The sequence below is a fragment of the Hibiscus syriacus genome, unplaced genomic scaffold, assembly GCF_006381635.1.
Source record: "Hibiscus syriacus cultivar Baekdansim isolate YM2019G1 unplaced genomic scaffold, ASM638163v2 tig00111342_pilon, whole genome shotgun sequence".
Lineage (NCBI taxonomy): Eukaryota > Viridiplantae > Streptophyta > Magnoliopsida > Malvales > Malvaceae > Hibiscus > Hibiscus syriacus.
In genome coordinates this window covers 1,051,672-1,071,053 of record NW_024063066.1, presented here as the reverse complement: position 1 = coordinate 1,071,053, position 19,382 = coordinate 1,051,672, and the positions used below count along the sequence as shown (strand labels likewise).

The 19,382-nt window shown below is 35.5% G+C and overlaps 1 pseudogene; it reads left to right on the top strand.

Moving 5' to 3' along the window:
• Window positions 1-11,411: 11,411 nt before the first annotated feature.
• LOC120159206 lies at window positions 11,412-18,045 on the top strand (annotated as a pseudogene).
• The last annotated feature ends 1,337 nt before the right edge of the window (window positions 18,046-19,382 follow it).

The window sequence follows — 19,382 nt, the reverse complement described above, 5'->3', positions numbered from 1 at the left end:
GTTGTGAATTCTCTACCATTGTTGAAATTAAATCTCGTGCTGCTTGCGGGGTCATGCTGACGAGTTCTCCTCCACTAGCAGCGTCAACCATCTTCATTTCCAAAGGGAGCAGTCTTTCGTAGAAATAATGAAGAAGTGTTTGCTCAGTTAGTCCGTGTTGAAGACAACTTGCACAAAGCTTTTTGAATATCTCCCAGTAATCATAGAGCGATTTGCCATCTCTTTGTTTAATTCCCAGGATGCTCCTTCATATTTCGCTCACCTTTGCTGCTGGAAAAAACCTGTCAAGAAAAATTCGGGTTAAATAATTCCAAGTGTGAATAGAATTCGGCTTTAAATAAAATAACCATTCTTTAGCAATGTTGGATAAAGAAAAATGGAAAGCTCTTAATTTAACTTGGTTATAAAAAACTTCATATGGTTTCATGCTTGAATATATCAAATGAAATTCTACCAAATATTTGTGCGGGCTTTCAATGGGAAGACCATTGAAAGTGGGAAGAAGATGAATCAACTCAGTTTTTAGTTGAAACAGAGTTTCTCCTTGAGGCAAGGTGATGCTAAGAGGTTGTTAAACTGCGAGTGTTGTGGCTAACTCGTGAGTGGTTTGATTGACTATTAGTTTCAGCATTTGTGCGTTAGCTTCGACTTCAGGTAGTGCATAGTGTGATTTAGCTTGTGATGATGCTTCAAGATTCGTCGATTCTTCTTATGTGGTGTCAATGCCAATTGATCCTTCGGTATTTGATTGTTCTTTTTGTCGCCTACTTTTCTCTCAAAGCGTTTGTTCATGGATTTGTCTAGCTCATGCTTCGATTTATGGATCAAACTCCTCTAATGTGCCCGAGTTTTGCCTGGTCATAAATCAAAAAACAAAGATAAATAACTTTTTTCGAAATACCTGACAACAACACCAATTTGACACGTGTTGTTTTAATGTCAAATAACATCCTTAATCTCAAAAATATAATAGAAAAAGATAGTATAGAGAGAGTAAGGGTCGATCCACATGGACTAAGGAAGTTGTCAAAAATTTGATTCTTGATCTAGCGTGAATTGCAAGGAAAAATAAAGAAGGGGGAATTTGTTGAGAGTATATAACTAATAAATTTAATCTAAAAGAATAAAGAAAGCAATTTAAAAAAAGATAAAAAGGTTGAAGAAAGTAAATTAAAATTCAAGATGATTAAAAACAACCTCAGCCTTCCGCTTTGTCTCAAATTCCAATCAATCCTAAAATAGGATTTTACTCCGTTTAAATGACGGTTGAGTCCATAAGGTTCAATCATTGTAGCTCACTTTTCCCTCTAGTGATTGATTTTTCCCAAATTTATTTTAGAAATCTCAATCTTTATTTGGATTAACCACGACCATCGTAGTTAATTCAAAACAATTTAAAAGCAATTCAAAAAAAATCCCTACTCGAATTATGCTTTCCCTATGAAAGTCGAACTCGATCTCAAATCTCCCTTTAGCGTTCTATCGCTAAGTGTGTTCTAGGGAATTCGAATCAATAGATTCTATAATCCCAACAATAAACCATAACAACATCCAAGTCAAAATCTATTTTTGAAGTGGAAGCGTTTTGATTTTAAGAAAGACGAACTGTCAATCTAGTTTCCAGAAAATTGAGAAATTTAACCCGAAGGGTATGAGGTGCTTTTCAATTCTCATGGTGAGAATTGAGTCATCGCTTCAGCCTTTGGCTTTGAAAAACTTAGCTGAGCATGATAGAAATCATACTCAACATTTAAAAGAAAATAACTTGAAGAAAATAAAAGAAGAGCGTAGTAAAAAGAAGAAGAAAATTTTATAAACTAAGAAGAAGAAGTAAACTAAAAATGTTTGGAATAATCGGGATGATTTCTAAGGCTTACCCCAAAGGGTATTTATAGTCTCCTAAAACCCTAGAAAATTACATTTGAAATAATTCAAGATAAATCCTAAAATTATCCAAATAAAATTCAAAATAAATATAATTCCAAATTTAAAGTTTGAATTTGCGGCTAAGTATTCTGTCTCCATAAAAATGCTGAATGGACATTCTAGAAGATGCTGACTGGACGCTACCTCAACAGAGTCATGCCCCAAGTCATGCCTACTAGTCTAGCCTTGACTCCGGAAAAAACCGCAAAAAATGTGCCTTTTTAGTGCTATTTCCAGAATCCAATGCCATGCACAGAAAATAGGAGAAAACACTCAAATAAACAAAAAAATAAAGAAATTAAGGATTAATTAACAATGAAATATTAACTAATTTTGTAACATCCTCAATACTGGGTTATTGATTTAAGTGTAATTTTTTTTAAAATTCAATGACCAAATTAAATAAATTGAAAAGTGAAGGAATTAATTGAAAGATGTTGGTGTAGGATTAATTAATAAGTGAAGGAGAAGTAAGAGGGTAAAAGGGTAATAAATTGTGGGTATTATAATACCCATGTGAATGAATTGAGGAGATAAGTTTCCAGAGACTTATCTTCTTCATCTTCTTCTCCCAAACGTGAAGCATCCAAGCTCAAGGTAAGAATCTGAATCTTGGTTGTTTCTTTGATTTTTGGCTTAGTAATGAAAGTTTGGATGTTATATAAGCTAAAGGAAAGCTTATATGACATTAAAACAGCAAGATAAGTGTTTTAGAGATGGATTTGAAGAATGGGTTTTTAGATGAAATTTTGATATGGATTGTTTTTGAAGTTTGAATAAGATTTTTGACTTGTCAAGAGGTTAATTAAGAAATATGGAGTGTTAGAATTGGATTTAAAACATGTTGAAAAAATTTGGTATGATTCTTAGCTTTAAGAATTTGAATGAAGTATTGGAGATAATAAGGTGTGTGAATGATAGAAGTTAGTTAAAATGGTTGTAGTTGAATTTAGTGGTATGAAAGGAGTTTTGTATGAGGAAATTCAATGATGAGTTGATGAATTTTTGGGTGAAAATTTCCAGAACGTAATAAGGGTACCAATACCCTAAGGAGGGTATCGATACCCCCTAAAGGAAAAGTTAAAGTTTGGTTCATTAAGTCATTTAAGCTATTAGTATCAAATTATAAGGTTTAGGATTTTGATATTATCTCGGAAATTATGTTTATGTAGATATCGAGCCTAAACGAGTTCCGGAACAAGGGACAAGTAAGATTGATCGAGGGAAAGGCAAAGAGATCTAGGTGAGTGCATATTATTATAGTATATGATTATATGGAAATTAGACTTGCGATAAGTCTATTTTCAATTTTCTGAATTCATGATTTCATGAGTACTAATATGTAATTAATATGACTTCTATGTGTACATGACTATGATCATATGTTATGTGTGTTATATGCATCATTCTACCTGATTTATGTATTACATATCATTCTATGTGATTACATGAAAGTGTGAGACAAGTTATGTAGCATGGAGTTATATGATTACATGAAAAGATAATATGAGCTATGTGATAAAGGTAAGAAGTTACATGTCTACGCGATATAAACTATGTGAAATGTAAAAGCCCATGTTATGTAGATGAGAACTATAGGTATAGTTGGCACGCCAAGAGTAGAGGGTCTACGCGGTTCTTCGGGACAAATTCTACGTGGTCCTTCGGGACATATATGTATTCTTTGGAACATGTATGAGATCTTTTGAGACACATACTTGATCATTGGTATATGTATATGATTCTTAAGGAATTTCTATGTGGTCCTTATGGACAATCTTACATGGAACTACGGTGTATTTCTACGTGGTCCTTTGGGACAAATTCTTCGTGGCACTTCGGTGAAAATTTATACGAGTTGTGGTGACAGTATAGTGCACAACCTCACAGTACTCACATACCTCGGGTTCTCAGTATTGTATCATGGGCTATTGAAGCTATTGAATCTATTGAATCTATTGAATCTATTGAACTTACCGAACTTATTATATGAATTCATGATGGTTAAATTGAGGAGATTATTGGTAAGGTACATTGTTATGCAACGTACATAGATTGCATAGATGTTTTCATTACATTTCATTTTATTATGATATCGTTATTATATTCCATTGTTATTATTATTATGCCTCACTAAGTCTATGACTTAGCGTGTAGGTGATTTACACGTAGGTACCAAAAACCAAGATTAGCAGAAATAGAAGTGGCAAAAACAACAACACTGCTAGAAGATCATATCAGAAGTAATTGATAAAGTATATATTTTGATTGTGTATAATATGTTGGCATGTAAGAAATGTAATAAGTTGTTAGTTGCGAACGCTCTAATCGACTTTTCTAATGTTTTGAACGTATTTATGTAAATGTAAATGTATAGTAATGAACGGTTAAATTTTTACGGGTTTTATGTACGTTGTACGGAAGTACTGTAGCAGTATTGTAGCTGGGGAATCGGTACCCTGTAGCAGGGTATCGATACCCTATTTTAATCTGGAAAATTTAACATTTTTATCTCAAAATTTTATATCGAATATAATTTAATAATATATTATCGTATTTTCTTAAAATAAGTTCAAATGTTTTGTTATTTTGTAAGGAAAAGTGTTTTAAAAAGGCAATGTGACATCTCGGACACGTATTCGGGTCGGGTACGGGTTGGGGTGTTACAAATTTGAATATTAATCAAGTTCACTAAGGAATGATGTAATTTACCCCCTTACTTTAATATTTGCAAGAGCTCAATCAAACATTTTTTCCAATCTTTTAAATTTATTTGTTTGATAAACATTTTGGCAATAACAATCCCACACGAGCTCTAGATTCTTGGGTTTGCAAGAAAATAATATTGCATGTCCTATTCCTACTGCAATATTTAATAGTTCAACTTTGTCAGTTATTGCTTTGGATTCAAATCAGCTCTCTGGTCATCATCTATCAAATATGGGGTTGTGGTTTCTGAATCTTGAAGGACTATATCTTATGGCTAATCAGCTCGTTGATTCATTCCCAATGTCTATTTCCAATGCCCCTGAGCTTACTCTTCTTGGCATGTCACATAATTACTTTTCAGGGTTAATTCCTGAAAATCTAGGCAATCTAAGAAATCTAAGGATTCTCGACCTGGAGGCTAATAATTTGGCTTCCTCAGGAATGAGTTTTCTATCTTCTTTGACAAGTTGTAGAGGCTTGCAAGTTCTGAACTTCAACGAGAACACATTAATCAGTGGTGAAATTCCAACTGTGGTAGGAAATCTCTCAGGTTTTCTTTAGAGCTTCTCTGCTATAGGGTGCAACATCAGGGGTAGTATCCCGAGTGAAATCAGTAACTTAAGTCGCTTGATAAACATCCAGCTCGACAGTAATAGATTGACTGGAAACATTCCTAGTTCAGTTGGATGATTGCAAGAGGTGCATAGTCTCTCTTATGGGAAACAAGATAGAAGTCTGAGTTATGTCATCAAAAGCAGAAGTTGGCTTTCTTGCTCTTGATGAATAACATATTGTCTGGACCAATACCTAATTGCTTAGGCAATCTCATTTCTTTGAGGAGACTATTTCTAAATTCCAACATGTTGTCTTCCTCAATACCTTCAAACTTGACAAGGCTTAAAGATCTGTTGATCTTGAACTTGTCTTCGAATTTTCTAAGAGGTCCACTGCCAATTGACATTGGAAAGTGGAATGTTTTGACTAGTATTGATTTGTCGAACAATCGGTTCTCGAGTGATATCCCAGCTGGAGTTGCATACCTCAAAGACCTCACTTATTTTTCCTTATCTAATAATAGAATCACAAGGTTCTATTCCCAAGTCATTTGGTGACTTGTTGAGTTTGAAAGTATTGGATTTGTCAAAAAATATTCTATCCGGCAAGATTCCCAAGTCTTTAGTGAAACTTCCTTATCTCATATATTTCAATGTGTCTTTCAATAGACTTCAAGGAGAAATTCCTGAAATAGGATCATTTGGAAACTACTCGGTTGAATCATTTAAAGGGAAGTCTTGATTTCAGAGCCTTAGTGCTTGAGTTCATGCCCAATGGAAGTCTTGATAAATGGTTATATTCGACCATCATTTTCTTGATATCCTACAAAGGTTGAACATAATGATAGATGTTGCATCTTCGCTGAAATATCTCCATCATGGTCATATAACACCCGTGGTGCATTGAGATTTAAAACCCATCAATGTTCTACTAGATGAAGATATGGTTGCACATTTGAGTGATTTTGGCATTGCAAAACTCTTATGTGAAGATGACTTAATGATAAAAACCATGACTATTGCAACATTTGGATATATGGCACCAGGTGATGCTTCTAACTATGCACCAATTATAGCATGCATACATATACTTTCTAGATACTTCTAACTATGAATATATTATTGAATATTGATGATGTTCTTTACTTATATACAGAGTATGAAATGAGGAATTGTTTCGACAAGGGTGATGTGTATAGCTTCGGTATTCTTATGATGGAAACCATCACACAAAAAAGTCTCATAGATGAAATGTTTGGGGGAGATGTGATCTTGAAAAGTTGGGTGAAAGAGTCATTGTCTTCTCCCCTGAATCAAGTTGTAGACACCAGTTTTCTAAAAACTATTGAGAGGGAATGTTTAGTAACCAATGATTGTGTCTTATCCATTTTGCAAGTTGGCTTAGAATGTTCAGCAGAGTTACTAGATGAACGACTTAATTCGAAAGAGATTGTTCAGAAGCTAAAGAATATCTGAGCCAAGTTTCTAAAGGAAACTGAACGGGTTCAAAAAAGGAGCAACCGTTAATTTGGTTAAAAAACATGTGTTTACCTAGTTAGTCTAGTGGGACAAGGCACTAGATTTTTTAAATAAGATTAAAAGTTCAAACCCTAATATTTATAAATGGAATAAATTAAGTTGGGAGGATCACCCTCACCTTTTGGTTCCTGATATAAGATCATTTGAGAAAATTTATACATAACAAGACTTGAAGGAAAAAAACACTGATTAATTCTATTGTTACGTAATACGGCAATTGGATAAGTAAAATCGTAACTGATAATTTGAGAAAATAAAAATTAAGATAAAGAAGACATAAATTTTACATGGAAAACCCCTAAATAATATAGGGTAAAAATCACGAGCAAAGGTAAAAGAATTTCACTATCGAAAAATAGGAATTACAACTTCTCTCGATCTAACAAGGAGAAAACAATGACAATTCTCTCTTGATGAAAAGGAAAAAAATAACTCTCAAGAAAACTCCATAATTTCTCTAGTATTAGGAGAAAGCTAGAATGATTTGGGATGTTTTTGAAGCTAAATGGGTTAGGGTGTTTATAGTTGAAGCTTAAGGACTAATCTTGTAAATAACCTAAAGTACATGGACTAAATTAGGTAATTTTTTCCCTTGCCAATTTTCAACCAAAATCTGCCGTGAATATTGAATTTTAGCACTGCACCATTAGGTGTATTAATTCACCGAAAAGGTTTTTGACTTTTAACATCTATGACGCATAATTTGTTGAAATCTTCAAAGTTAGACTTCAGATTGTACAAAAAACGCATATATTTTTTATGTGGATAATTTTAATTTTATTACCCAAGAATGCAGAGTTCTGCTACAACAAAAATCCCATCAATGGGATAAATGACATCCTACTTACAACAAAAATGGATGGTCAACACCCCAACGATTACAAAGGTAAATATTGATATTATCTAATCTATTTATATTCATTCCTCTTAATTGAATACCTACAATCTTTTAATAGAATTTAGAATTTCTTCGACACTTCTTTTTCTTCCTCGGTACAATCTTCTATTTCTTTCGTCCCACATGGAATAGATTAAAACACATCAAGCAAGTTTCAAGATAGTAGTGAGGAGTGACTTACCTTTCCAAGCATCATTGGCCTAATCTAACATGCTCGCCCATGGTAAAGTGGGAGTGCTTAGGCCTGAGAGATTCAAGATAGACTTCTATAACAAAACTGCTAGAGAGCAATCACTGAATAGGTGGTCCCTAGTCTCCGTAACTTCATTGCAGATTATACATGTGCCATCTGTAATGATTCCCATTCTAAGAAACCTCTCCTTAGTTGGGAGCCTATCCAGAAGCGTCACCCATGAGACTTTATCTTCTTTTACCCGTAGTTCTTTCTATAAATCTTTTGTTTTTGTTGCGCCTGTAGATAAAACTGATATGGCAACCACCCTTAGTTTCAATATGCGTCTGATACACCAGCTAGAATTTGTCACATCTTCCATCAACAGAAAGTCTTTATCCTTAATAACATATCTTTTAATCCAAGCTACCCACAATAATCCATCTCCCGCAAGGATGTTCCTGATAAGTTGTATCATACATGCTTTGTTCCATGTTCCAATATTTTTTAGTCCGAGTCCTCCTTCAGATTTCAGTTGGCAAATTTTCTGCCAGCTAACTCTGGCTCCAGTGGTTGCCTTATCGGTACCTTTCCAGAAAAATTGAGAGTAAAGTTATTCAATCATGTTAATCATGGTCTGAGGCAAATTAACTATCTGCACCAGTAGTTTGATATACTGAAGAAGACAGCTCTGATAAGTTCTAATCTACCTGCATAGCTCAAGTGCTTTCCCGACCAATGATGAAACTTTGATTTGATCTTTTCTATGAGAACCACATAGTCATTTTCAGTGAGTTTCCTTACAACTAAAGAACCCCTAAGTATCTCATTGGCAAGTAACCATGTTTGAATCCTGTTGATTGTAAAATATGCTCTAGGTTTCTGAAAGTGATTCCAGCACTAAAAAGTTCACATTTGGCAGAATTAAGTTTTAGACCTGACATTTCATAGAAATGGTCCAATACACTGATGACTCCAGCAACAGATTCAATTTCTTTACAGAAGATAAGTAGGTCATCTTCAAAAGAAATGTGAGTGAGGCCGATCTTCTTACATTTAGGATGGTATCCGAATAAACCTTTCACAGCAGCCATGTTGAGTATTCTAGAGAGCACATTCATAGCAAGAACAAATAAGATAGGAGAAGAGGGTCACATTGTCTTATTCCCCTTGTACCCTTGAAGAAGCCAATCAAACTTCCTTTGAAAGAGATGGAGTATCGTGCTTCAATGAAGTAGGTTTCAATCCAACCAATAAAAGTATTAGAAAGCTATAAGGCCTTTAGGATAGTAGAAATGAAACCCCAGTGGAGAGAGTCAAAAGCCTTTTGTAAGTCAATTTTCAAGGCACATCTAGGAGAGATAGATTGCCTTCCATAGCCTCTCAGCAGTTCTTGAGCAAGGAGGGTGTTGTCAACAATGTTTCTTCCTTTTACGAAAGCTGGCTGGTTGAGAGATATTATCCCTGGAAGAAGGGTAGTCAACCTATTGACTAGGATCTTTATAATTTCCTTGTAAATGACTGAGCAACAAAAAATAGGCTGAAAATCTCTAATCTGGTTGGGATTAGGTACCTTTGGGATTAAAGCAATGGTAGTAGCATTGAAGGCTGGAAGGATGAAAGTCTCTTGGAAGAAGTATTTAATAGCAATTGTTACGTCTACTCCAACCACAAACCAGGATTTTTTGAAAAAGTATGGAGTGAATCCATCAGGACCATGAGCTTTTCATTTCCTTGGTTGAAAATGGCTTCTTGGATCTCTTCACCAGTTACTTCCTTTACAAGGTTAGAAGAAACTTCTGAAGGCAAATTAAATTGCATCAAGTCTTTCAGAAGATTTGGCCCACAATTTTTTACCCCAGGGTCTGCAGTACCTAAAATACTTGAGTAAAATTCAGTCACTTCGGAAGCCATTTCATCAAAAGATTCAAGCCTTCTACCTTGGTCATTAGCAAGAATTCGGATGATGTCTCTTTTGTTTTTACCAGGAATAATAGAATGGAAGAATTTAGTGCATTTTCACCCTCTTTTAACCATCGAACTTTGGCCTTTTGTTTTAAGAACATGATCTCTACTTCTTCAAGAAATAAGAGTTTGTTATGTAAAAGCAACTCTTTTTCGATAGTGTCTTCTCCTCTTAGAGTAAATAGTTGAAGTTGTTCAAGATCGAATTTATTTTGACGCACCCTAGCAGAGATATCACTGTAACATTCTTTGTTAATGTGCTTGAGTCATGCTTTAAGACACTTAAGCTTGAGGAAGAGAACCTTCATCGGATTTCCTCGAATGGATGGTTGCCATGACTGTCGAACTTCATTTAGGAAATTAGGATGAAGAGTCCAGAAGTTGAAAAATTTGAATGGTTTTGGTCGATTAGCTTGAGCCTCTCTATTGATCCAAGCTAGTTCCATACAATGATCAGATGCGCCAGGTGCAATGAATTCCACTAATGAGTTATGAAAGGTATTTACCCACGTGGGATTGATAAGTACCCTATCAAGCTTCTTTGCAAGAAAAGAGAGTTGTTGTTTGTTGCTCTAGGTAAAGGAAGGACCAAAGAAAGGGTGGTCATGAAGATGGAGATCTTGAGTGACTTCTTAAAGTCCTTCATGTTTTGGGTTAAAGTTGGACCCGTAAGCTCGTAGTATGAGCTTTCCTTCGGTTGCAAGATAACGTTGTAGTCTCCTTCTAATATCCAAGGTAATGATCCAAAATAAGATTCCAATTCGCGTAGATGTTGCCAGAGTTGTCTTCTAATTATACCATCATTTCTTGCATAAATAGCTGTAATGATGTGGGGAACACCCTTAAAAGAGCCTCTGATAGTAATGGATTGAGCTGAAGCTTGACAAAGAGAGATATCTAAACCTTTTTTTTTAAAGAATCCAAATCCTTCCATTTGAAGCAAATTTGTAGTTTGAACAGTATTCCATTGAGTAAATTTGGAGTTTAAAATTTCCACTGATTTCTCCAATTTAACACGGGTCTCCAATAAACAGAGTATGTCAACATTATTTTGAATAGCCCTTTGCAGATTTTTCCTTGTTTTTGAGGATTGTTTAATACTCTAATATTCCAGAAACTAATAATCATAAAGAAGGAGGGTCCGTTGCAACCCCATAACCAAGACATGTTGGACTTTTTACTTTGTCTAGGTGAGATTTTTTTTAAATTTGAGGTCATTAACCAAACCTGCTACACCTAGTGAAGATGATCGAATTTTCCTTGCTTCTTCTTCTATGATTGGAGGATTTTCGTCCATTAAATTAAGGAGATCAAATCTGTTTTTGGATCCGATAAAAACTGATTTCGTTTTGTCTTTAGTACTCTGCCCCGTTTTGGAATTGAAATATTAGCATCAATTTTTTCTTCGGTTGAACCTGTAAGATCGGTAGTAGGTAGCTCAAAATCAACTGTGAATCGTTGATTGTTGGTGGTGGGTCAGTGAAAAAAAAAGACGCATATCATTTATCCTTGAAAAGTCATTTTTTAATCTATAGATTAAGAAATAGGCAAAAATGTCATGACAAGCTTATTTTATTGTTTACGGTGTTCAGACTCCTTTGTTAATTGTTGGTAGCTTGATAATCTCCATTTCCAGTGAATTACACCCAAAATCAAATGAGGAAGGCTCTCTTCAGCTTAGCTCTTCTCATCATCTGCCGTTCTTTTATGGCTACTTTCTCTATGAAACTAAACACAATACTTACAGACCAATCGGCTCTTCTTGCATTAAAAGATCATGTCGTCCATGATCCTGAAAATGTATTCGCAACTAATTGGTCAGCTTCTACTCCTGTTTGCAATTGGATCGGTGTTGGTTGCGGATCGAAACACCGAAGAGTCACAGCTCTGGACCTAACAGGGTTCGGGCTCGCAGCCACCCTTCCACCTCAGTTGGGAAATCTATCATTCCTTTCTCGTCTTTACCTAACAAACAATGCTTTTCATGGCAGATTACCGGTCCAATTATCCAATCTGCATCGGCTGCAACACTTAAACTTCGGCAGCAACAACTTCAGTGGAGAAATCCCATCATGGCTGGGATCATTAACCGAGCTTCGAACATTGTTTCTATACCACAACAACTTCAAGGGTGTTATTCCGTTCTCTTTAGGACACCTCCAAAGCTAGAGATCTTGAGCTTGTACGAGAACCAGATTTCAGGTTCAATACCCTCTTCCATCTTCGATATGTCTTCGTTGCAAAGCATAAATCTAAGAAACAACATGCTCTCTGGTTCCATACCCTCCGTTCCAAGTGATTTGCTTTCCCTAAAATCCATCGATTTCACCTACAACAATCTCACTGGTCATGTTCCTAAGGATATGTTCGATCATCTTCCGAAATTGGAAGGGTTGTACTTGAGTGCTAACATGCTTTCCGGCGAAATTCCAACCAGTTTATTCAAATGCAAAGAGTTGCGGCTCTTATCCTTATCATATAACCAGTTGGAGGGGAGTCTACCAGTAGAAATTGGGAATTTGAGTATGCTTCAAACCTTCTATATTCGTGAGAACAACTTCGAAGGTAATGCATACCAACCAGCTTTTAAAGTTTTTTTTTTAATTATTGTTTACCTTTTCTTGCCAAAGTACATTTGAAAGAAAAAGCAAAGGTATAAGTTAATAACTATGTCTTGGTAGTAAATGAGTTTAGGAAAATAAGTCGGAATGTGTATTTTTTATAAATACCGTCCATCGTCAAGGTGGCCGACGCTGGTGGCCTACGTCGATGAACAATGATCGATGTGATTAAGAACTTACCGTATTAGGGTCGTGTAAATAAGAGGAGAGAAAAAAAGGGAAAATTGAGAAAACAAAAACAAATGATTTATAGTCTTAGAGTCGTTCGGGTATCAATATAGTCATACCAAAACGACGACGTAGTTTTGGTCACGTTATCATAGTGACAGATAGTTTCTTCCAAGTCGTCACAACATTAAGATATTAGCTGCTTAATGCTTACTTTGAAGTTAAACGAAAATTCGAATTAAAAAAATAATGATAAAAACAAAAATAATTTGAAAATCCGGTTATATCTAGTATAATTTATCTAATAGTTTAAAAATACATGAACTGCATTAAAGGTTTTAGAAAAGTATATGCACCAAATATAACATTATCTCTTTAATTAAAGGGTAAACTACGTAGTTAGTACCTAAATTATTAGTTTTGATCTGTTTTAGTATTTAAACTTTAATTTTTCAAATCATACTTAACGCTTAATTTTTGTTTCATTTTAGTATCACTTAATTTAAAACTTAATGCGTTTAGTACCTAAACTATGAGTTTTAATCCATTTTAATATCTAAACTTTCAAAAAAAATCAAAACTTAACGTTCAACTTTGAACAGTACTAAAATGAAACAAAAACTAAACTTTAGGTATGATTTTGAAAAAAAATTAAAAGTTTAGGTACTAAAACAGACCAAAATTATTAGTTTAGGTGCTAATTGCGTAATTTACCCTTAATTAAATTTCAGGGAAAGATTATTTTCCCACTCAAAACTAAATTCCCAAATAAATCTGTATTCCTCTAGTTTTCTAGTTTGCTACATGACATCTAATACGATGCCAAACATCTTACCCATGGCTCTTTGTTAATTTATTACAATAATTTTTGCTAGTAGATGAATCTTGAATTTGATATGCAAATTTTATTTTTACAGGTGAAATTCCAGAACAAATTGGGAATCTGACTCTTCTCAGAGATTTTGATTGTTCGTATAACAACTTCTTAGGTTCAATACCGCCCTCCATCTTCAATCTATCTTCGTTGCAGAAATTAAATCTGGGAAACAATATGCTCTCAGGTTCCATACCCTCTGCTTCACGCGATCTGTTATCTTTAGAATACATCAATTTCAGCATCAATAATCTCACTGGCCATATTCCAAATGATTTGTTTGATCATCTTCCGAGACTGAAACAACTGTTCTTGGGCGTTAACTTGCTTTCTGGTAGAATTCCGGCCAGTTTATTCAACTGCAAAGAGTTGCAGAATTTATCATTAGCTGCTAACCAAATGGAGGGAAGTTTACCGGCGGAAATTGGGAATTTGAATATGCTTCAGTTCATCTATCTTAGTCGGAACCACTTTATAGGTAATGTGTTATTAATATTGAAATTCTTTTAACTCAGAAAATGAACTCTGGTGATGTGTAAGATTTATTTTTTTGCAGGTGAAATTCCGAAACAGATTGTGAATCTAACTCTTATGAAGATGTTTGCTTGTCCCTATAATAACTTCACAGGTGAAAGGAAACTTGTATCTTCGTCTTCCTTGAGTCATGTATGAAAGCTTATTCTTTATTGAATTCATTCATGTCTTCATTTATTTCAGGTACAATACCACATGAGATTGGCAACTTAAAGAATCTGGAATTCTTGGATTTTGGAGTTAACAATATTGCTGGTTCGGTTCCTCCTACAATATTTAATATTTCAACTCTGTCTGTCATTTCTTTGTATTCAAATCAGCTCTCTGGTTATCTTCCATCAAATGTGGGGCTTTGGCTTCCAAACCTGAAAGGATTATATCTTGGTGGAAATCAACTCGTTGGTCCATTGCCAATGTCTATTTCCAATGCCTCTCAGCTCACTGAGCTTGATGTGTCCAGTAATTACTTTTCAGGGTCCGTTCCTGACCCTCTAGGTAATCTGAGAAATTTAGAGTTTCTCAACCTGGAGGCTAATAATTTAACTTCTTCAGGGTTGAGCTTTCTCTCTTCTTTGATAAACTGTATAGTCTTGGAGTTCTTGGATTTCAGGAGAAACCCTTTGATCAGTGGCGAACTTCCTGGTTCGGTAGGGAATCTCTCAAGTTATCTTCAGTGGTTTATGCTTCTGGTTGTGACATTAGGGGTAGCATCCCGAGTGAAATTGGCAACTTAAGTCGCTTGATAATCATTGAGCTGGACGGTAATAAACTGACAGGAAGCATTCCTGCTTCAATTGGAGGATTAGAAGAGCTGCAAAGTCTTTCTCTTCAGCACAATATGTTAGAAGGATCCATTCCAAATGAGTTATGTAATCTAAACAAGTTGGCTTTCTTGTTTTTCACAAGTAACAAATTGTCTGGTCCAATACCTGCTTGCTTGGGTAATCTCATTTCTTTGAGGAACATATTTCTTGGCTCCAATACGTTTTCTTCTTCAATACCTTCAACCTTGACAGGGCTTAATGATCTGCTTATCCTGCATTTGTCTTCAAATTCTCTAAGTGGTGCACTTCCAATTGACATTGGAAAGTGGAAGGTTTTAACAAGTATTGATTTTTCAAACAATCAGTTCTCGGGTGATATCCCAACAGGAGTTGCAGATCTCAAAGATCTCACTCACTTCTCCTTATCCAATAATAGAATCGCAGGTTCTATTCCTGAGTCATTTGGAGACTTGTTGAGTTTGGAATTCTTGGACTTGTCAAGAAATAATCTATCCGGGGAAATTCCCAAATCTTTAGAGAAACTCAGTTATCTCAAATATTTCAATGTCTCTTTTAATAGACTTCAAGGAGAAATTCCCGAGGGAGGATCATTTGGAAACTACTCAATTGAATCATTTAAGGGGAACGAAGCATTGTGTGGTGCACCTCAACTTCATCTTCTAAGCTGCAAACCTGTTAGGAATTCCAAGGCAAGAACTAAGCTCATATTGTATGCAACACTGCCAATTGTTTCAACAATTTTGGTTATGGCTTTAATTATCATTATCTTGCGAAGAAGGAAAAGGAAGGACAAATTACCAACTGAAGAAGACTTGTTACCTTTAGGAACATGGAGTCGATTTTCATACCAGGAGCTTCATCAAGCTACTGATGGATTCAGTCAAAGAAAATTACTTGGTAATGGGAGTTATGGTTCTGTATACCATGGAATTCTCTCAGATGGGATGGAAATTGCGGTGAAGGTATTCGAGTTAGAGTTAGAAAGAGGTTTTAAGAGCTTTGATGTTGAATGTGAAATTCTCCGTAACTATCGTCACCGAAACTTAATCAAAGTCATCAGCAGCTGCTCAAATAATCTTGATTTCAGAGCCTTAGTGCTTGAGTTCATGCCCAATGGAAGTCTTGATAAATGGTTGTATTCCGACCATCATTTTCTTGATATCCTACAAAGGTTGAACACAATGATAGATGTTGCATCTGCGCTGGAATATCTCCATCATGGTCTTACAACACCCGTGGTGCATTGTGATTTAAAACCCAGCAATGTTCTACTAGATGAAGATATGGTTGCACATTTGAGTGATTTTGGCATTGCAAAACTCTTATGTGAAGAGGACTCGATGATACAAACCATGACTATTGCAACGTTTGGATATATGGCACCAGGTGATGCTTCTAACTATGCATACATATACATTTTAAATACTTTATATCATTATTTTCGTTATGAATATTTTATTGATGATGTTCTATACTTATACACAGAGTACGGAGATGGAGGAATTGTTTCGACAAGGGGTGATGTGTATACTTTCGGTATTCTTCTAATGGAAACCATCACAAGAAAAAAACCCATAGATGGACACCAATTTGCTAAGTGCTGTCGAGACGGAACGTTTAGCAGCCAATGACTGTGCCTTATCCATTTTGCAAGTTGGTTTAGAATGTACAGCAGAGTTACCGGATGAGAGGCTTAATTCGAAAGAGATTGTTCCGAAACTAAAGAAGATCAGAGCTAAGTTTCTAAAGGATACTGAACGGGTTCGGTATGTATAAAATAGAAATGAAATGGCTACATTAAACTAGGAGCATGTTTGATAACATACTGAAAAAATTTCAATCAATTGAAAATTAATAACTTCGATGAATTACATTTTTAATGTGTTGGATAATTCGGAATGGAATTATAGGAAATGACGAGTATATAAAGAATCCACCTTTAGTAGTCAAAATATACCACTATGTAAACCATCACGAGTGGCAAAGGAAGCTGTTCTTTTTCTACTTGAAAATGACTTTAAAGTAAATGGGGAATCCACTATTGACTTGAATGTGATCCGTTGGAAAGAAAAATTAGTCCAGAATCTTATCAATTTGTTGGCTATATGTGTTTCGTAATGATGAGGATTCATATATGAAATGTCACAGATACCTTTTAATTTACCAGTAAGCCTTAATTACTCTTGTCTTCATGATGAATACTCACTTCAGCCTTACTGGTCTTATCCTGGTTTTGCTGTTGAATATAAACCGTTCTTCTTTATCCATTGAATCGACCGATATCACCACGGACCGATTAGCTCTTCTGGAACTGAAAGCCAACATCGAAGACCCTCGAAACCACTTGGCGACCAACTGGTCGATATCGGCTTCTGTTTGCGATTGGATTGGTGTCACTTGCGGATCCAAGCACCCCAGAGTAACTTCTCTGGTTCTTTCTAACATGTGTCTTACCGGAACTATCCCACCTCACTTGGGAAATCTCTCGTTCCTTGCTCGGCTCGACATCGAAAACAATGGCTTCCAGGGCACGTTACCAATGGAATTGGCTAATTTGCATCGGCTGAATATTTCAGCTTTGGTAAGAACAACTTCAGTGGGGAAATCCCTTCATGGTTAGATTCTTTTGCTAGACTTGAAGCTTTGTTCCTGCAAGATAACTATTTCACAGTTGTTATCCCATCTTCTCTGTGCTATTTACCAAAGCTGGAGATCTTGGATTTCCATCAAAATAATCTGAAAGGACAGATTCCTGAAGAAATCGGAAATCTTCCAAGCTTGAAGGCGTTATATTTGCAGAACAATCAGATTTCAGGTTCCATACCTTCTTCAATCTTCAACATATCTTCATTACAAGACGTTGAATTCAAGAGCAATTATCTAATAAGCTCAATACCCTCGATCCCAAACAACATGTCTTCTCTCCAAATCATTGATTTTGGATGGAATAATCTCACTGGTCATCTCCCATGGAATATGTTTGATCATCTTCCTCTCCTTCAAGAGATTTACTTGGATAGGAACCAATTTTCTGGTGAATTCCCACCTGGTTTATTCAAGCATGAACAACTGCAGGTTTTGTTCTTGTCTCACAATCAATTTGGGGGGACTTTGCCTGAAGGGCTTGGGAATTTGACTACGCTCACGCTATTGTTCGTTGGCTGGAACAACTTTAGAGGTGAAATCCCGTGGCAGATTGGGAATCTTATTGGATTGGAGAGCTTGAGCTTTATACATGGTGGATTGGAAGGTCCCATTCCTTTGTTTATTGGGAACCTTAAGTCTTCTTATTGTTCTTGATTTGAGCTTTAACAACTTCACAGATATCAATATCTTTTTTTTCAACCTTCAACTTATTTATAGTATACAGTACATAGTTGGTCTCCGACTATATGATTTTGTTTTGTTGAATCTCCTGACTATTAAAAGTTACAAAATAGTTCCCCGATTATAGGGCATTACTTTGTTGAGTCCTGAACTACTAGAAGTTACAAAATGATCATCCGACTATTCATATGTTCCAAACTCGTTATTTTTTATTAAAAAATTGAAGTCGAACTGGACGTTAATCTATTGACTAGGATATGATAAAATCAAATTTTAATGATGCCCATTGGCATCGTCGTTGCTTTCAAGCATTAGCTAGATGACATAATATAAACGAAGACTCGGTCCACAAAATACTGCTCAAACAATTTTGACATCAGATTTTATCATATCTAGTCAGTAGGTTAATGTTCAGTTCATACGACCACTAATTTTTCAACGGAAAATGACGAGTTTGGAACATCTGAATAGTTGGATGACCATTTTGTAAGTTTTAATAGTCGGGAGACTCAACAAAGCATCGCACTATAGTCAGATAACCATTTTGTAATTTTTAACAGTTGAGAGGCTCAACAAAGTAATGTGTCGGGAGAACTTAATTTCTTTTTTGTGCATGACAAAAATTGGATGTTGTGATTTTGTGGCAGGTAAAATTCCCATTGAGATTAGCAATCTTCCAAATCTGAACACCTTATATTTGGGAAACAATCTCTCTGGTCCAATCCCTCTAGCCATCTTCAACAATGGCGTGTTTATCACTTCAAACAAATCGCCTTTCAGGTCATCTTCCTCCTACTCTTTGGCTTCCTCAACTTCAATGCTTTTATCTTTCAGGAAATCAACTTTCTGGAGAAATCCCACCATCCCTCTCCAATGCCTCTTATCTTACAAGTATTGATATTCCTAATAATTCCTTCACTGGATCTTTCCCGGTATCGTTTGGAAACTTAATATATCTTAAAGATCTCAACCTTGCGTATAATAAGTTCTCCATTAGACCTTCAATTTTTTTCTCGTCTTTGACAAACTGTAGATTCTTGAAGAACATATATATTGATGAGAATTCATTACTCAACACTAATCTTCCTGCTTCAGTAGAGAACCTCGGGTTCTCTTGATGTTCTCTGCTTCTGGGTGAAACATCAATGGAGGTATCCCGAAAGAAATCGGGAACTTAACTGGCTTGTTAAGCTTGAACTTGGAGAACAATGAACCGATGGGAACAATGTTGGAAATAAAACACTCACACAAACAACTTTTATTGAAACTCAAACAAATATTACAAGAGTACTCTCACTCAAAAACAAGAA